We start from the raw sequence: 16,311 nt of genomic DNA, 5'->3' as shown, positions 1-16,311 counted from the left end.
GAGTCTCCTTATAGCTTCCATTCTGAACGCAACGCTGCATGCCTTGAGATAAGTTGTGTGTTGGACATTGTGGTCTTATTGTTTTGGCGATCAAATCCTGAATGCATAAGGGCAAAAACAATAATATGGTGAGATTTTACAATTTCTACATCTATGTTTGCTATGGTCTTGCATGCTTTCCGAGACATTTATCAGCCAAGAGTTATGCTAGTGTACTTACCATTTTCCAAAGCCGGTGTACGAGAGCTGTTTGGTAAATGCTGAGGGGAAGTAAGTCACCTGTGCCCTGTAAATTGGCATACGGGAAGCTAAATTATAGTGGGAAGAGCAGTTGGAGGTAAAGTACAGAGGATCAAATTGAATGATGTAATGACAATACCCCTGTAACTGCAGATGCTTCAGGCGAAGGGACTCTACAACAATGAGAACATTGAGAACCCTCCATATTAGTCTGCATAAACAAATGATAATTTGAATATATCAACTAGTCACTAAACAAAGAATGTAGCTTATGAATTCATGAGGCAAGTGCTAGAATGCAGGGTTTGGAGCATACAGATAAATAAAGAGTATAATTGAGTAATTCCTAATGAATAGCTAAAGTAGCTTACTTTAAATTGTGAGTCTCCTTATAGCTTCTATTCTGAACGCAACACTGCATGCCTTGAGATAAGTTGTGTGTTGGCCATTGTGGTCTTATTGTTTTGGCGATCAAATCCTGAATGCATGAGGGCAGAAACAATAATATGGTGAGCTTTTACAATTTCTACATCTATGTTTGCTATGGTCTTCCATTCTTTCCAAGACATTTATCATCCAAGGGTTATTCTAGCATATGTAGCCTTTTCCAAAGCCGGTGTACGAGAGTTGTTTGTAAATGTTGAAGGGATGTAAGTCACCTGTGACCTGTAAATTAGCATACAAGAAGCTAAATTATAGTGGGAAGAGCAGCTGGAGGTAAAGTATAGAGGATCAAATTGAATGATGCAATGACAATACCCGTATAACTGCGGATGCTTCAGGCGAAGGCACTCTACAACACTAAGAAAATTGAGAGCCCTCCACAGTAGTCTGAATACAAAAATGATAGTTTGAATATATCGACTAGTCACTAAACAAAGAATGCAACGTATGAACTCATGAGGCAAGTGCTAGAATGTAGGGTTTGGAGCATACAAATAAATCAAGAGTATAATTGAGTAATTCTTAATGAATAGTTAAAGTATCCTACCTTAAATTGTGAGTCTCCTTATAGCTTCTATAACAATGTGTAAAGCCCCCAGATCCTTGTTGCACTATTCCTGTTATATATGCTCCACTTATCAGCCCAAATGCTCTCCATCTCCTCTCCTCCACATATTTCTTCAGTGCTGCTTCAATTCTTTTGTCTTCTTCTAGACCATTCGTGATTGTCATTACTTCTCCCAAGCACCTTCCTAGCACCACTACATCCTTAAGTGTAGAACATCCACTTTGTACTAAGTCTGGAGTCATAGGATGCATTGCATCCCCTGCAACATAGACATTTCTCTTACATAGTTTTCCGAATAACACTGCCCATGGCCACCTCAAGCTGAGTGCGTTAATGTTAAAGTGGCTATTTGAGTTTTCTTTACTATATCCAGAATCTCCTCGGAATAGTCTCGAAGTCTTTCCAATGCATTTTCCAATATACTCTTTGGAGCACGTCCAATATCTGAATATGCAACACATCCAGTTAGGCATGCCTTATATTCTTGTTATTTTCTGTCAAATAGTTCACAGAGCTTGTGACTACTATATGAGGATTATAATATCAAGATAAAAAATTCAAACGCAACGCAGTTGTTCAAAATTATCTGAAAGGAATATAATAGAAGGTTTCAATAATTTTTGAAGAATCTATTTTTAAGATTGATGATATCCTGCACCTACACATGATCCACAGAACAATTATAACAAAGGGTTCTATAATATTATACCACAAGGAAGTGAACTCTAGGTTGTGAACCAGTAAACATCCTTCTCATTGCATGGAACAAAACCTACCCACAAATGTTCTCCCCAAAATAGCTGCGCCTTTGGCCCAAACTTATGTCCTTCAGGGTACATTCCCAATCCCCTAATAGTAGATCTCCCAGAAAGACTAGGGGCTAGAAGACCCAGCCATTCAACGACTATGGAATTCCCTCCATCACAACCTATCAGTACCTGTGAGTAGAAACAAATTCCAAATGCTTGAGAGAAACATGATAACATAGAAGATAGATTTAATGATCAAACTTGCATTCAACAGACCCCTGTCATTTTTTCTCAAATAGAAAAGGACATCTAGTACTCGTGTATGAGAGAAACCATGACAGAAAGTCCTGTCTGATAGAAACTAGCGCATATGGGTTATTAATATTACATTTGTTTAGCAAGAGGGGATTCAATTCATTACTAAATTTAAGCCCAAGTTTTACTACATCAAATGGGAGTCAAAAGTTTGGATTTAAGATGCTACCTTAGCTTTGATAAGCATTCCATGTCCTAGTTTTACTATAGTTAAAGAAGAATCTATAGACTGTTGAATGGAAACAACTTTACCATTGAATTTGATCGTTCCTGGAGCCAATTCTTTTGCAAGGGTATCCAGAAGCACACTCCTTTGCACACGTAGAACTTCTTGATTTCGATCGATAGACAAGAAAAGTACTTAGTATTACAAAGAATGTGAAAAAAAGATGACCAAAATAGTTAATGGGATAGAAAGTACATCATGTCAATGAGGGAGTGCTGAAGCCATCTCCTAGATGCAGAAATGACTAGGAACAGAAATAAAGAATACAAATTGGTATACCCTAAACAAAGAAGCAACAGGTGAAGCATTAAATCTAAAAGAGAGAAGTACAAGCATTAATCTGAAAGAACCAACCAGACTAAAAAGTGAGGGATTTGAGATGAGAAGCATTGGATAACAAAATGGGCAAATCAAGAAAACATCCAATGTAAGTGAGATTTTTTTTAAAATACAAGTTTAAGGTACCGTCTAGATGCGAAGTAAAAAGGCACCTGATATCAATATGGATAGCCATATTTTTCCCCTCTGTTTTATTATGTTGTTTTTGGATACTAGGTTTCATAAGTACTGTGACTGCAAAGAATGTTAAGAATGTTGTGCCCAATAAGAATTGGCTTATATGATTTTGAATTTCTATTGGTTAGACTCAGGGTTCACACCTTTTAGGAGTCCATATTCTAGCATGGCATGGACCATATGCCATGGAAGGCCCCTCTAGTGAGCCCTACGGTTATTTTAATGTTGAAAATTTTCAAATGAATATGGACATTTTTGTAATTGTCCACTGGGTGTGCCTATATCAACCCCCTGTAAACGGTAAAACTAAAAACCTATTACTCTAAATGCAACTCTGCATGCCTTGAGATAAGTTGTGTGTTGGCCATTGTGTTTGGCGATCAAATCTTGAATGCATGAGGGTAGAAACAATAATACAGTGAGCTTTTACAATTTCTACATCTATGTTTGTTATGGTCTTGGATCCTTTCCGGGACATTTATCAGCCAAGAGTTATGTTGGCGTACTTACCATTTTCCAAAGTCAGTGTATGAGAGCTGTTTGGTAAATGCTGAAGGGAAGTAAGTCACCTATGCCCTATAAATTGGCATACAAGAAGCTAAATTATAGTGGGAAGAGCAGCTGGAGGTAAAGTACAGAGGATCAAATTGAATGATGTAATGACAATACCCCTGTAACTGCGGATGCTTCAGGTGAAGGGACTCTGCAACACCGAGAACATCGAGAGCCCTCCATAGTAGTCTGCATACACAAATGATAGTTTGAATATATCGACTAGTCACTAAACAAAGAATGTAACTTATGAATTCATGAGGCAAGTGCTAGAATGCCGGGTTTGGAGCATACAGATAAATAACGAGTATAATTGAGTAATTCCTAATGAACAACTAAAGTAGCTTACTTCAAATTGTGAGTTTCCTTATAGCTTCTATAACTAGCAATTGTCCCAAAAGGTACAAAGACAGGCCGATAGGATTATTAAATTGGAATTGTTGAATTTTTCTAGAAGAGTTAATTGGTTTGTGGAAAACCTTGTTTTCTTGGATTGGATCATTGTGCAATTACTTTTCTTTAGATGTCTTGTTTATATCTATATTACAAGGAACACATTGAATGTCTTATTTCATTTCTGCTACCCTTACTAATATATTTTCCGTGCTTTTTCTTGATCAATTTGATGAAATATTCCATTATCCTTTGGTCAAAGTCCTCACTTGCATATTACTGTACATCCCAGTATGTTCAAAGCTCGAAAGCCAACCAAAAAATTCAATGATAACCACTGTGCACGTATTCAAATTCGTAATGTGAAATTCACAGACAAAATTCAGGCAGATTACCTCCAATATGGGTATCACCATTTGTATCCAAAACCTCAAAAACTCCATTGTCAATAGTCAGAATGCTGACATCAAACATGTCACTGCCAAGATCAAAAACAACAATATTTCTCTCTCCACCCTTCTTGTCCAAGCCATAAGCTATTGCTGCAGCTGTGGGTTCATTGATAATACGGGCTACATTCAAGCCAACAATAACACCACCATCCTTCATTGCTTGGTGTTGTGCATCAGTAAAATAAGTTGTGCAAGCCCACAAGTTAACAATCACAATGCAGTCAACTGTTGGTTAGCACTTTTACCCTGAACCATTTGTAAGACCATAATTTATTATTTCTTGGAATGCAATGTTAAAACTTATGAAACTTTCCTGCTCCATCTAGCTAATCGAAAAAAAGTAAATCCCATTCCTCATTCTACAAAAAGAAAAGAATATGTAGAATAAAATTTAGTTGAGTCCTCTTCATTTGAAAAAACTAGACAGTTTATCTAGCACCAACTTAACTGTAAAACCTGGCTTTCATTTACAAAAAAGAATTTAGTCCCAATTAATAAGTCTGTTTATGATTTACCTAAAAGTCAAAATGTGCAACAAACATTTTCTTGCAACAAATTACCTTTCGTAGTGAAGAAAAACCACTTAATGTTCCAATGTCTTATCATTCAAGATTTATACAATGTGAAACTTTATGCAGAAATCAATCAAGAGCCCAATTAATGAAATGGTGATACCTTTATGTGTTCGACAGAAAACATACCCACAAGAATACCCAGGCAGGCTTGATAGCCACAGTTATCAACTATGTAAACCGATTTCAGAGTTAAAATAAATCGTCAGACATAGCTAGAATTTTCAGAGAAAGTTTTAAGAAGCCATAATATATTACAAGCAACAATCATCGCAAATAGAATTTCCCCCAATAGTAGACAACAAAAGGCACTTGAGCATTCTTGAAATATTTGAAGAGTACAAAAAGTTCTTGTGAAAACTGTGCAAGAGTATATAACGGAAAACACTATCTTCGCATATAAAAATAGCTCTATAATGGAGTTGAACCAAGATAGCTTAGCCAACTCTGCCGATGAAAACATCTGCAAAGTACCCAAATCACATATAGAGAGATGTGATAAAGCTATTCTAAGCCCCAAAATATAAATCAGAATTAAATGTCAAAACTCAAGGGAAAACTCCAATGATACAAAACTAATTGAATCCGCCAATCCCTAAATATGCAAAAGCATCTTATTCAAAAGCATCATCATCATCATCTGGAAGGGGTTGGGCCACAACTGCTACAAGTTCGGCCTCATACCTAACAACATAAAAGATTGTAAGCCAAAGTTTCAATCTTTTAGAAATGGAACAAATTATTTCAATAAAGGTTAACAAAAAATAATAAGAAAATAGCATTCTACTTACTTCTGCTGGTTTGCAAGGTCTATCTGAACCTCAAGAGGAGCAAGAGAAGGTGACTCCACAAAATGACGGTTTGGATCCCTATAAAAATAACCCATTATAGAATCAATGCAAATTTTTAGTATAACATTCATATTAGGGAGCATCAGAAACTAGATTAAAGGCTCACCCTAAGAGCTTTCATGCCAAGTACAGGAATGGCTTCTCAAAGTAGTAGTTACTTTTTGCAGATACCTCATAGTACTGAATATTCTTCTTTCTATGAAAAGTAACTTGCTTAGCTTTCACTTGCCTATTCTTCACATCAATCTTGTTTCCACAAAGAACAATAGGAATGTTCTCACACACCCTGAAATTCACAAAGATATTTATCTAATCGGTTCAGGTAATTTTTCCACCACACAATTAAGGAACCTTCATTTCTACATAGAGATCCAACCTCTCTACAAAAGAGATACCTACAAAGATCTTTGTGCCATGTTGGGACATTCTTGTAAGTCAATCGTGCAGTAACATCAAACATGGTAACTTCACATTGCCCATGAATACTGCAACAAACAAAATCCCAATCAGTAAATAAGAAGGAAACAAATAAATAGAAGTGGAAAAATATGGAACCCTCGCCAATTCAATCAGGAAAATGCCAACATAAATAGGAAAAGAAAACGAATATTGATCAAAACAAACAATAACACTGTCTATCTATAAATTCAAAATTAAACTAATTAAATTCAAATAAATATAAGTGGAAAAATACAGAACCCTTGCCAATTCAATGAGGAAAATGCCAACAGAAGCAGGAAAAGCAAACCAGTATTGATCAAAACAACCAATAACACAGTCTATCTATAAATTCAAAACTAAATTAAATTAAAATTCAAAATAAAGAGACATAAATGAATAAAACAGAGCGCTGATAAAAAGGAACCAAAAAAGGGCTTATAGTTGCTCCATTTTCATTGATATTGAGGTTAAAAGGTGTTGCTACTGAGCCCACACTACATACATGTCAACACGGGAAAATAGAATTAATAAGTCAAAAGTTCTCTTGGGATCGATCCAAGTTTGAATCCATGTAGGACCTTTTTAAACAAAAAGTTGAAAAGTCACCCCAAAATCTCAAATATACAGTCCTCCAACCAACAAGTGTCTACTACACTTGCGGATGATGACAAAAAACACTACTTTCGTAAAGTCCCAAGAGACCACTCCTTTACCAAAGGATCCAACAAAGAGAATTATGACAAGGCATGATTAAGATTCTTCATATTAAGGAAAAGATTCAGTGCCTAGAATCCCAAAAAATAAGTATAAACAATTAATGGTGGTTGAATCTCCTTGAGTGATTTAATAAGAAAATTGATTGTAAGAAGGTAAGGAGAAGGAAAGGGTAAATAGCAAGATTTCCCTGAAGGCTTAAGGTGTTATATTATCTTTCTAATTTACACGACCCAAGATCTACCTGCTGATGAAGAAAATCATATTTGGAGTTTTGTCCATGGGCATATTTATGGTAAAGACTGTAGATCAAACTGCAGAACCACTAAAAATAGGATCTGATATTTGTAAACTTTTGTTGGGCCACCCAGATCCTTGTTCCACTATTCTTGTTATATATGCTCCACTTATCATCCCAAATGCTCTCCATCTCCTCTCCTCCACATATTTCTTCAGTGCTGCTTCAATTCTTTTGTCTTCTTCTAGACCATTCGTGATTGTCATTGCTTCTCCCAAGCACCTTCCTAGCACCACTGCATCCTCAAGTGTAGAACATCCACCTTGTACTAAGATTGGAGTCATAGGATGCATTGCATCCCGTGCAACACAGACATTTCCCTTACATAGTTTTCCGAATAACACTACCCATGGCCACCTCAAGCTGAGTGTGTTAATGTTAATGTGTCTATTTGAGTTTTCTTTATTATATCTAAAATCACCTCTGTATAGTCTTGAAGTCTTTCCAATGCATTTTCCAATATACTCTTTGGATCACGTCCAATATATGAATTTGCAAGACATCAAGTTAGGCATGCCTTATATTCTTGTTATTTTCTGTCAAATAGTACATAGAGCTTGTGACTACTATATGAGGATTATAATATCAAGATAAAAAATTCAAATGCAACGCAGTTGTTCAAAATTATCTGAAAGGAATATAATAGAAGGTTTCAATAATTTTTGAAGAATCTATTTTTAAGATTGATGATTTCCTGCACCTACACATGATCCACAGAACAATTATAACAAAGGGTGCTATAATATTATACCACAAGGAAGTGAACTTTGGGTTGTGAACCAGTAAACATCCTTCTCATTGCATGGAACAAAACCTGCCCACAAATGTTCTCCCCAAAATAGCTGCACCTTTGGCCCAAACTTATGTCCTTCAGGGTATGTTGCCAATCCCCTAATAGCAGATCTCCCAGAAAGACTAGGGGCTGGAAGACCCAACCATTCAGCGACTACGAAATTCCCTCCATCACAACCTATCAATACCTATGAGTAGAAACAAATTCCAAATGGTTGAGAGAAACATGATAACATAGAAGATAGATTTAATGATCAAACTTGCATTCAACAGACCCCTGTCATTTTTTCTCAAATACAAAAGGACATCTAGTACTCGTGTATGAGAGAAACCATGATACAAATTCTTGTCTGATAGAAATCAGTGCATATCGGTTATTAATATTACCTTTGTTTAGCAAGAGGGGATTCAATTCATTACTAAATTTACGCCGAAGTTTTACTACTTTAAATGGGATTCAAAAGTTTGGATTTAAGATGCTCCCTTAGCTTTGATAAGCATTCCATCTCCCAGTTTTACTATAGTGAAAGAAGAATATGTAGACTGTTGAATGGAAACAACTTTAGCATTGAATCTGATCATTCTTGGAGCCAATTATTTTGCAAGGGTATCCAAAAGCATACTCCTTTGCACGCATCGAACTTCATGATTTCCATTGATAGACAGGAAAATTACTTAGTATTACAAAGAATATGAGAAAAAGATGACCAAAATAGTTAATGGGATAGAAAGTACATCATTTCATAGTGGCAATGAGGGAGTGCTGAAGCCATCTCCAAGATGTAGAAATGACCAGGGACAGAAATAAAGAATACAAAAAGGTATACCCTAGACAAAGAAGCAGCAAGTGAAGCATTAAAGCTGAAACAGAGAAGCAGAAGCATTAATCTGAAAGAACCAACCAGACTAAAAAGCGAGGGGTTTGAGATGAGAAGCATTCGATAAGAAAATGGGAAAATTACGAAAACATCTAATGTAAGTGAGATTTTTTTTTTAAATAGAAGTTTACGGTAACCTCTAGATGCGAAATAAAAAGGTACCTGATATCAATTTGGATAGCCATATCTTTTCTCCTCTGCTTTATTATGCTATTTTTGGATACCAAGTTTCATAGGTTCTGTGATTACAAAGAATGTTAAGAATGTTGTGCCCAATAAGAATTGGCTTATATGATTTTGAATTTCTATTGGTTAAACTCAGGGTTCACACCTTTTAGGAGTCCATATTCTAGCATGGCATGGACTATCTGCCATGGAAGACCCCTCTAGTGAGCCCTACGGTCATTGTAATCTTGAAAATATTCAAATGAATATGGACATTTTTATAACTGTCCACTCAGTGCACCTATATCAACTCCCTGTAAACTCACAAGTATGGGTTTAAGAATTCAGATACAATTGAAAGATATCAAGATCATGTAGTTGAAAAACAAGAGAAAATTGAACAGGTTTACAAAAGTCAAACTCATGATGATGAAGAACGAAAATATCATAAGAATTATAACAGTAGCCAAAATGATGGTTGTCCCATGTTGTCTAATGCAGTTTCTTTGAAATTTGGAGATCATCAACTGATTAATTCATCATACGATGAACCTTAAGAAGCTTATGAGAATATTCGAGTTTGAGATGTTGGTCTGCAACCTCATAACTCAGCTATTAAGGATGAAGTTCATGAAGACAAATTTCATTATTCAGAGTCCAAACAATGACAAACAATTTTATGGCCTTGATGAATTGTATGGTTCGAAAGTGGACAGTGTCTCTAGTATGTATGAGCCAATGCCTAGTGTTTCCCAGCATGCAGGTGAGTTATCTCATTACAAGGTTGATTGGATTCATGTCTACACACAAATAAGAGCGATACTTCAAAGAAGAAATTTAGTTATTCATGTAATTATAAATAAACAGAACCAGACAGGACTCAGGAAATTGTTGATTCTTCAAACAGTTTTGAAGGCAGTATTGATGTGTTCGCTAGTTCGAGAATGCCTTGACTCTATTCTAGTTCCCCTAGTATTAATATTAATGATGTGTTCCCTTTGCTATAATGATTTCAATACTCCATTAAACAAGCCCAACCTTACCGACAGTAATGATGTGTTCCTTGTTCAGTTATGGATGAATCTGTTCTTGAAAAAGCAGTCACGGCTTAGGAGATTGTTCAAAATAAAATCAATTCTTAAGACAATACTGATTTGTTCCCTTGTTCAGGTATTATTCTTCAAGAAAAAATATGGGTTTCCTCTGTATTTATAGTAATGATGTGTTTTCTCCACATTTATAAGTGTTTTTACTCCATGAAACACAACCCAGCCACTAATGATCTGTTGCAATAATTCTAGAACAAATTAAACGAGCCAAGCTTCTAGATAATAATGATATGTTCCCTTGTTGAGGTATAATTGATTCTATTCTTGAAACAGAAGAAACATTTCAATCGATTTTGTAGACTATAACAATGTGTTCCCTCATCAAGGTATGTATGATTTTGTGAAGCTCAAGCCGATGAAGAATGCAGTAAAGAGTATCTTCAGGAAAATCCCATATCACTTGTTAATGATGAAGGTTTAGAGGATGAATTGAATGATTCAAAAACCACTGAAGGGTATCAGGTCTCTGTAGTTGAAAACGAAGAGAAAATTGAACATTTTTCCAAGAGTGAAACTCAGAATTCTCAAGAAAGTGTATCTCCTAAGAACTACAATGAGGAAGCTCGAGAGGCTGTGAAGGATGAAGCTCATGAAATCAAGTCTTATTTTTCAAACAAAAGCAAAGTGTGTTTTGGACTTGATGAGTTCAATGGTCCTCAAAAGGAGGAAGATGAAAACCAACAGATTTATGAGAATGAAGCTTATGAAGGTGAACCAATGGATTGTGGAAACACTCCAGAATTAAAAAATAAGCTTCAATTTGATGTAGACAATTTGAATGGTGCTCACCAATTTGAACTCCTACCAAAGGCTTTGTCTCTAGAAAATCTGTCACAACTGGAATCATATAGTGAAGGTTAAGAGCCTGGGGAATGTAGTGAAGAGGAGCTTTTAGTTCTAAATGATGTTCAGAAAAGTCACATCTCACTGGTTAATGGTGAAGCTCAAGAAGATAAATTGAGTGATCCCAAAACTAAAGAAGGATATCATGACTCTATATATCAAAGAGAGGAGCATTGTGAACTTGCTTCAATGGCTGAAACTCAGGATGTTGAAGAAACCATCTTTCACAAGAAAAATGATGGCTCTCCTGATGCAATTTGGATGAAAGTGAAAAATCCTGAACAGGTAGATATGTCCAATGAACTTCAAGTAACATATAAAAACATTCAAGCTTCAGAGGATGAAGTGCATCAAGGCAACTTTTCAGACAATGGAAATGAGATTTATAACCTCAATGAGTTGTATGGTTCAACTCCTCAAAAGGAGGAAGATGTAGTTGAGTAGATCACCAAGTATGTTCACATTCCCTTAACAGATGGTGATCAAGTGGAACATGGATCTTACAATGTAGCTATGGGAAAAAATGAAGTTGAAGATGAAGCATATAAGGAAAGCATTAGTATTGTTGATGGCATAACTGATGCAAGTCAAATTAAAGAAAAATTGTTTGATATGGAAAACCATGGAAAACATGAGGGATTCATTGCCCCTAACAAAATTGAGGGAAAAGAGGATGAGCAGGAAGAAAAATCTATACAGAATAGAGCTGAAGAGACACAAGAATTCAAAGTTGGACAAAATATACAACTTGTGAAAGTAGACACAGTGGCCAGCAACCAGGAACCTTCTAACATGGATACTCCATTGAAGATGCCTATGCTTACAAAAGGCCTTGATATATCTCCTTGCTTGAATTCTTTGTTTGGATTGGACATTAGTGATCCATTAGATATGCCCAAGATTATGGAGAGTAATGATGCATTATTTTGTTAAGGTATAGCTGATTCTCTTATAGAAAATATCTCAGAGATTGTTACAGAAGCTGCATGCAAGTAGGAACTTTACCAATTGGATAATCCTTTGAAGACCCCTGAGGTTACAGAGGGATATAATATAGCTATGGAAAAGAATGAAGTTGAATATGGAGCATGCCAGGAAAGCATTTTTATTGTTGATGGCATAACTGATGCAAGTCCAATTAGAGAACAATTGTTTGATATGGACAACAATGAAAAACATGAGTGATTCATTGACCTTGCCAAAATTGAGGGAAACAATGGCCAGGAAGCTGGAGAGACCCAAAATTTCAAAGTTGGAGAAAATATACAGATTGTGGTGAGAAAGCAGGAACCTTCCCAATTTGATACTCCATTGAGGATCCCTGAGGTTATGGAGGGATATAATATATCTCCTTGTTTAAGCACCTAATTTGGCCTGGACTCTAGTATTCCATCCAAAAGTTCAGGAACTTAGAAAAATTTACATTATATCCCCTTGTTTAAGTATGAATGAATCTCTTCTAGAAGACAAGGATGTGTGCAATTAGTAACTTTCCTTGGATAATCCATTGAAGAGGCTTGAACATGCTGAGGGACCACAATATGATACCCTAGTGAAAAATCTGAGCTTATAGAAATTGATGTGACATCAGAGACTGAATATTTGTCATTGCATGTCCTACTTGGAGACCATGTTTGTGTCATGGAGAAGGATGTTATGGTTTTGGATGGGACAGATCATTCTGAAAGTATTCTCCTCACATAAAATCCTATAGAATCTGGAGAAGTAGCTGAGGGTTATACTATTTTGGATGATATGAATGTTCCTATTAAAGGGGATTCAAGAAGAACCAAACTTGTAGACAGAATACTGACTTTGAGCAATAGATTACAAAATTTGCAGTTGGACTTACAAGGACCATTCCCTATATTGTTGATAAAGAAAATTTCCATATTATATGTGATTTTATCTTGCTGGTAAAAGCAAGTTGTGTGTGATATGGACCTATTTCATGCTAAAAAATTAGAGTCTAGTGCTAAACACATGATCACATATCCAAGAAAAAGATCATGCCAGTGCATCTCCTAGAATGGTAGATATCAAGTGACACAATGTGGCCATTTATTGTACAGAAGTTAAATTATATAGCAATGAGCCAATGGGGAGTGCATTTTCATAAAAGGATGACCTCATTTCTCAAAACACACCCAAAGGAACTAGGATTGTTATAATGTTTTATGTTGGCTTAGGGTGCAACACTATCATGTTATAAGACACAATTGCATATAAAAGGTTATACTCCATTATTAATTTAAATTGTGATGCTAATTTACAACTAATTATTGAATTGCTTGCATTACATCACTAAAAAGAAATATAATTGAGTGAAAAAAGTGGAACCAACATCACAAGAAAATCCCAATATGGTATGATGTCCTCTTGAAGAAACCAACCATGTCAAATGTGAGGAATACCAATAGAGGGTGAATGTAGAAAAACCCCTAAATATTGCAAAAATGGTGAGGATCCTCAAGTAGAAACACTCCTAAATCTTGCAGAAATAGTGAGGATCCTAAAAGAAATACTCTAAATCTACAAGATAGATAATGAAAGGATAATCCAAGAGAGAGAAAGACCATTAGAATTGAATGCATTGTTGCTAGAAAATCTATCTGAAATTTAGAAGCAATTGCAACAAAGACCTAATGATACCAATGATTAATTTCAAAGACAATGATTCATTGAGAGGTTAAAAAACACATATTATCTACAAATAAAATGAGGAAAATCACCTCCATAAAAATACACCATGCTAAAAGGATAGATACATCTAGTAACAAAACATTATTTGATTCGTCTAAGGTTGGGATAGTCAATTCATATGAGCTTCTTGGAAATGGTTCCGAGAGTGAATTACATAAGAAAAATAAACTGGAGCATTCTTGAAAAAAACTTCCTTGAAGGAGAATAGATTCAAATCACAATAATGCAAGACTTTAGGAAATGGTACCAAGATGAGTTTCTTATCCAAGATAAAACTATAATAGAAAGATAGAAGTGTGAAAAAATACTAGATAGTTACTTGCAAAACAGGAAACAAGAGAGAATAAAACCACTAAGAAATTAACTAATGAACAAGAGAGACAATTCAAATTTCTAATAAAATCTAATATTATGTTGTTGATGAACATGAATGCAATATCCAGACTCTGTTAGAGACCAATTAATTCAAATTAGGTTGGGGTTCCATGTTCATGCACTAGTATAATTCAAAAGTACTTTCCCTACTTGGAAAACACGTTAAATTATACTCACAAACCCAAATATACCCTGAAAATAATCCCAATGCGTACTTATATACCATGAAAATAATCCCAATTCCTACAGCTATACCAATGAATACAGCTACGCAAGGAAAATAATACCAATGCCAACATCTTTGCAAGGGAAATAAATCAAATTGAAAGGAAAATACCTGTGGAAAATAAACCCTTTGTTGTCTTCCCTGAAACTTCTACCTCAGCTTCGAGTTCCTTTGCAAAATAACAGTGAAGGCCCCAGCATATAAAAGCTAAAACAATTTGGCACCAAAAAGATTTTTGGCCTCTACACGAAAGAAGTTTCAGTGGTTTCAGCTATCTTGTTTCCATCTTAAGATAGACTGTTTCCATTTAAGATGGCCTAGCCCGCTATTTCTGGCTGTTTCCCACTCAGTCGGCGCCCATGTCTCCCACTTTTCCTAAGAATGAGGGTCTTAAAATCTATCTCCCTCCACCCACAAATAAACTAGTATGTGCTATGTTTCCATTGGGTCTCATGCCCTTAATTCCCATCACAAAAACCCTAGTCATGTAGCTCTCAAACATTGGTGTTTGTCTCTCCATTTTGTCGACAAACCCTCCATTGCAATGGGGAAAACGAGGAGGAAGGTTTGATTGATGACGAGGAGCAAGGTTTGGTTGTAGAAGCAGAGGTGTTGGTTCATTGCAGTGTGGAGGAAGGCTTGGTTGATGAATATGCGGCACCATTTTCCAATGGATTTGTAATGGAAAGTCATGGAAGGGATCAGGCAGGGAATGGAGTAGTTCCGCTAGGCCCACTGCTAGATTCCATTCCATCAATTCCTCCCAAAAGCCAAATTTCTCGTGTCGTCTAGAGAATCCCACTGGAAAAAATCGAGGCGAATCTCTAGCCATCTCTTAGCACAATAGAGCCAAAGTGACATTGGTGTGGCACTATCACCATCTTCATGAATCTGCAAACATTTCTCAATCTTTTTCGTTCCCCTGTTCCTTGTAGAAACCCTCTTTGTTCCTTGAAACCCTCTATGTTCCTGTATATACTTATGAATACAAATTGGCAAAACCAAAGTAATTAAGGTATCAAACCAATGAGTCATGAATGATCTTGCAAAGCGGTCATCACCATTGTTGACAGATGAATTCGTTAGTGAAAAAATATTATCATGAGTTAGTGTAGATCAACGTGTTTCTACAAGCGGCTTTGAGAATCTAAGTGTGGAATTGCCATATTAGAATATTTTAGAACCAATTGTGTACGCAATGGAAATAAATTGGTATTTAAATCGAAAATTGATTCCTTGTTTGATTTAATTCATTTAAAATGAGGAAATCATACTTAGGGAAACCCTAACCTGCAAAATTGAACCTCAAAAATATTAAATAGGAAATGAGTACATCGAGCGTGTAAAAATGAAATCAAACCTCCACACATCGACCTTGGAAAAACGAACCTGGGTGCATTGGCTGCAAAATAACTCTAAAAAAAATGAAATCGAAATGGGTACATGGAGCATGTAAAATATGAAATACTAGACATGTTCTCTAAGATAACATTAACCAAGTTAATAATTTAACTAGCATTGGAAAACAAAGTCAATACTACCTAATTTAACTAGCATTTATTTTCAAATAATCAGGTACCAAAACCAACGAGTTATGATGATATCTATGTGAATCGTAAAAGTAAGTCAATACTACCCAATTTAACTAGCACTATAAATATTATTCAAAGACACAATGAAAAGCATTAAAATATTGCTGAATACATCTAGTTACTTGTCATGTCTTCACTGCTAAGATTTGGTACAATTATAGAGTATCACATTGTGATGTAAATGTAGTCTAAATTAAAATTTTTAAATTACACCATTTATTACTATATCCACTAAACATAATACAATGACCACAAGGTACCACTACTCATACTAACATGACAAATAATTGAGCTACT

The 16,311-nt window shown here is 35.6% G+C and overlaps 3 pseudogenes; all 3 read right to left on the bottom strand.

Annotated features, from left to right (window-relative positions):
* Positions 1 to 1,227: 1,227 nt before the first annotated feature.
* Positions 1,228 to 4,612, bottom strand: LOC149145010 (monooxygenase 2-like; annotated as a pseudogene).
* Positions 4,613 to 5,641: 1,029 nt separating this feature from the next.
* Positions 5,642 to 6,823, bottom strand: LOC149145009 (GTP-binding nuclear protein Ran1B-like; annotated as a pseudogene).
* A 519-nt stretch (positions 6,824 to 7,342) lies between these two features.
* LOC149145008 (monooxygenase 2-like) lies at positions 7,343 to 9,186 on the bottom strand (annotated as a pseudogene).
* Between the last annotated feature and the right edge of the window lie 7,125 nt (positions 9,187 to 16,311).

The sequence above is a fragment of the Pinus tabuliformis genome, chromosome X (genome assembly GCF_031772625.1).
Source record: "Pinus tabuliformis cultivar Carrire ecotype Pingquan chromosome X, CPIR1, whole genome shotgun sequence".
In the NCBI taxonomy this organism is placed as follows: Eukaryota; Viridiplantae; Streptophyta; class Pinopsida; order Pinales; family Pinaceae; genus Pinus; species Pinus tabuliformis.
The sequence above is the reverse complement of the archived record's forward strand: the minus strand, read 5'-3'. Positions and strand labels throughout refer to the sequence as shown.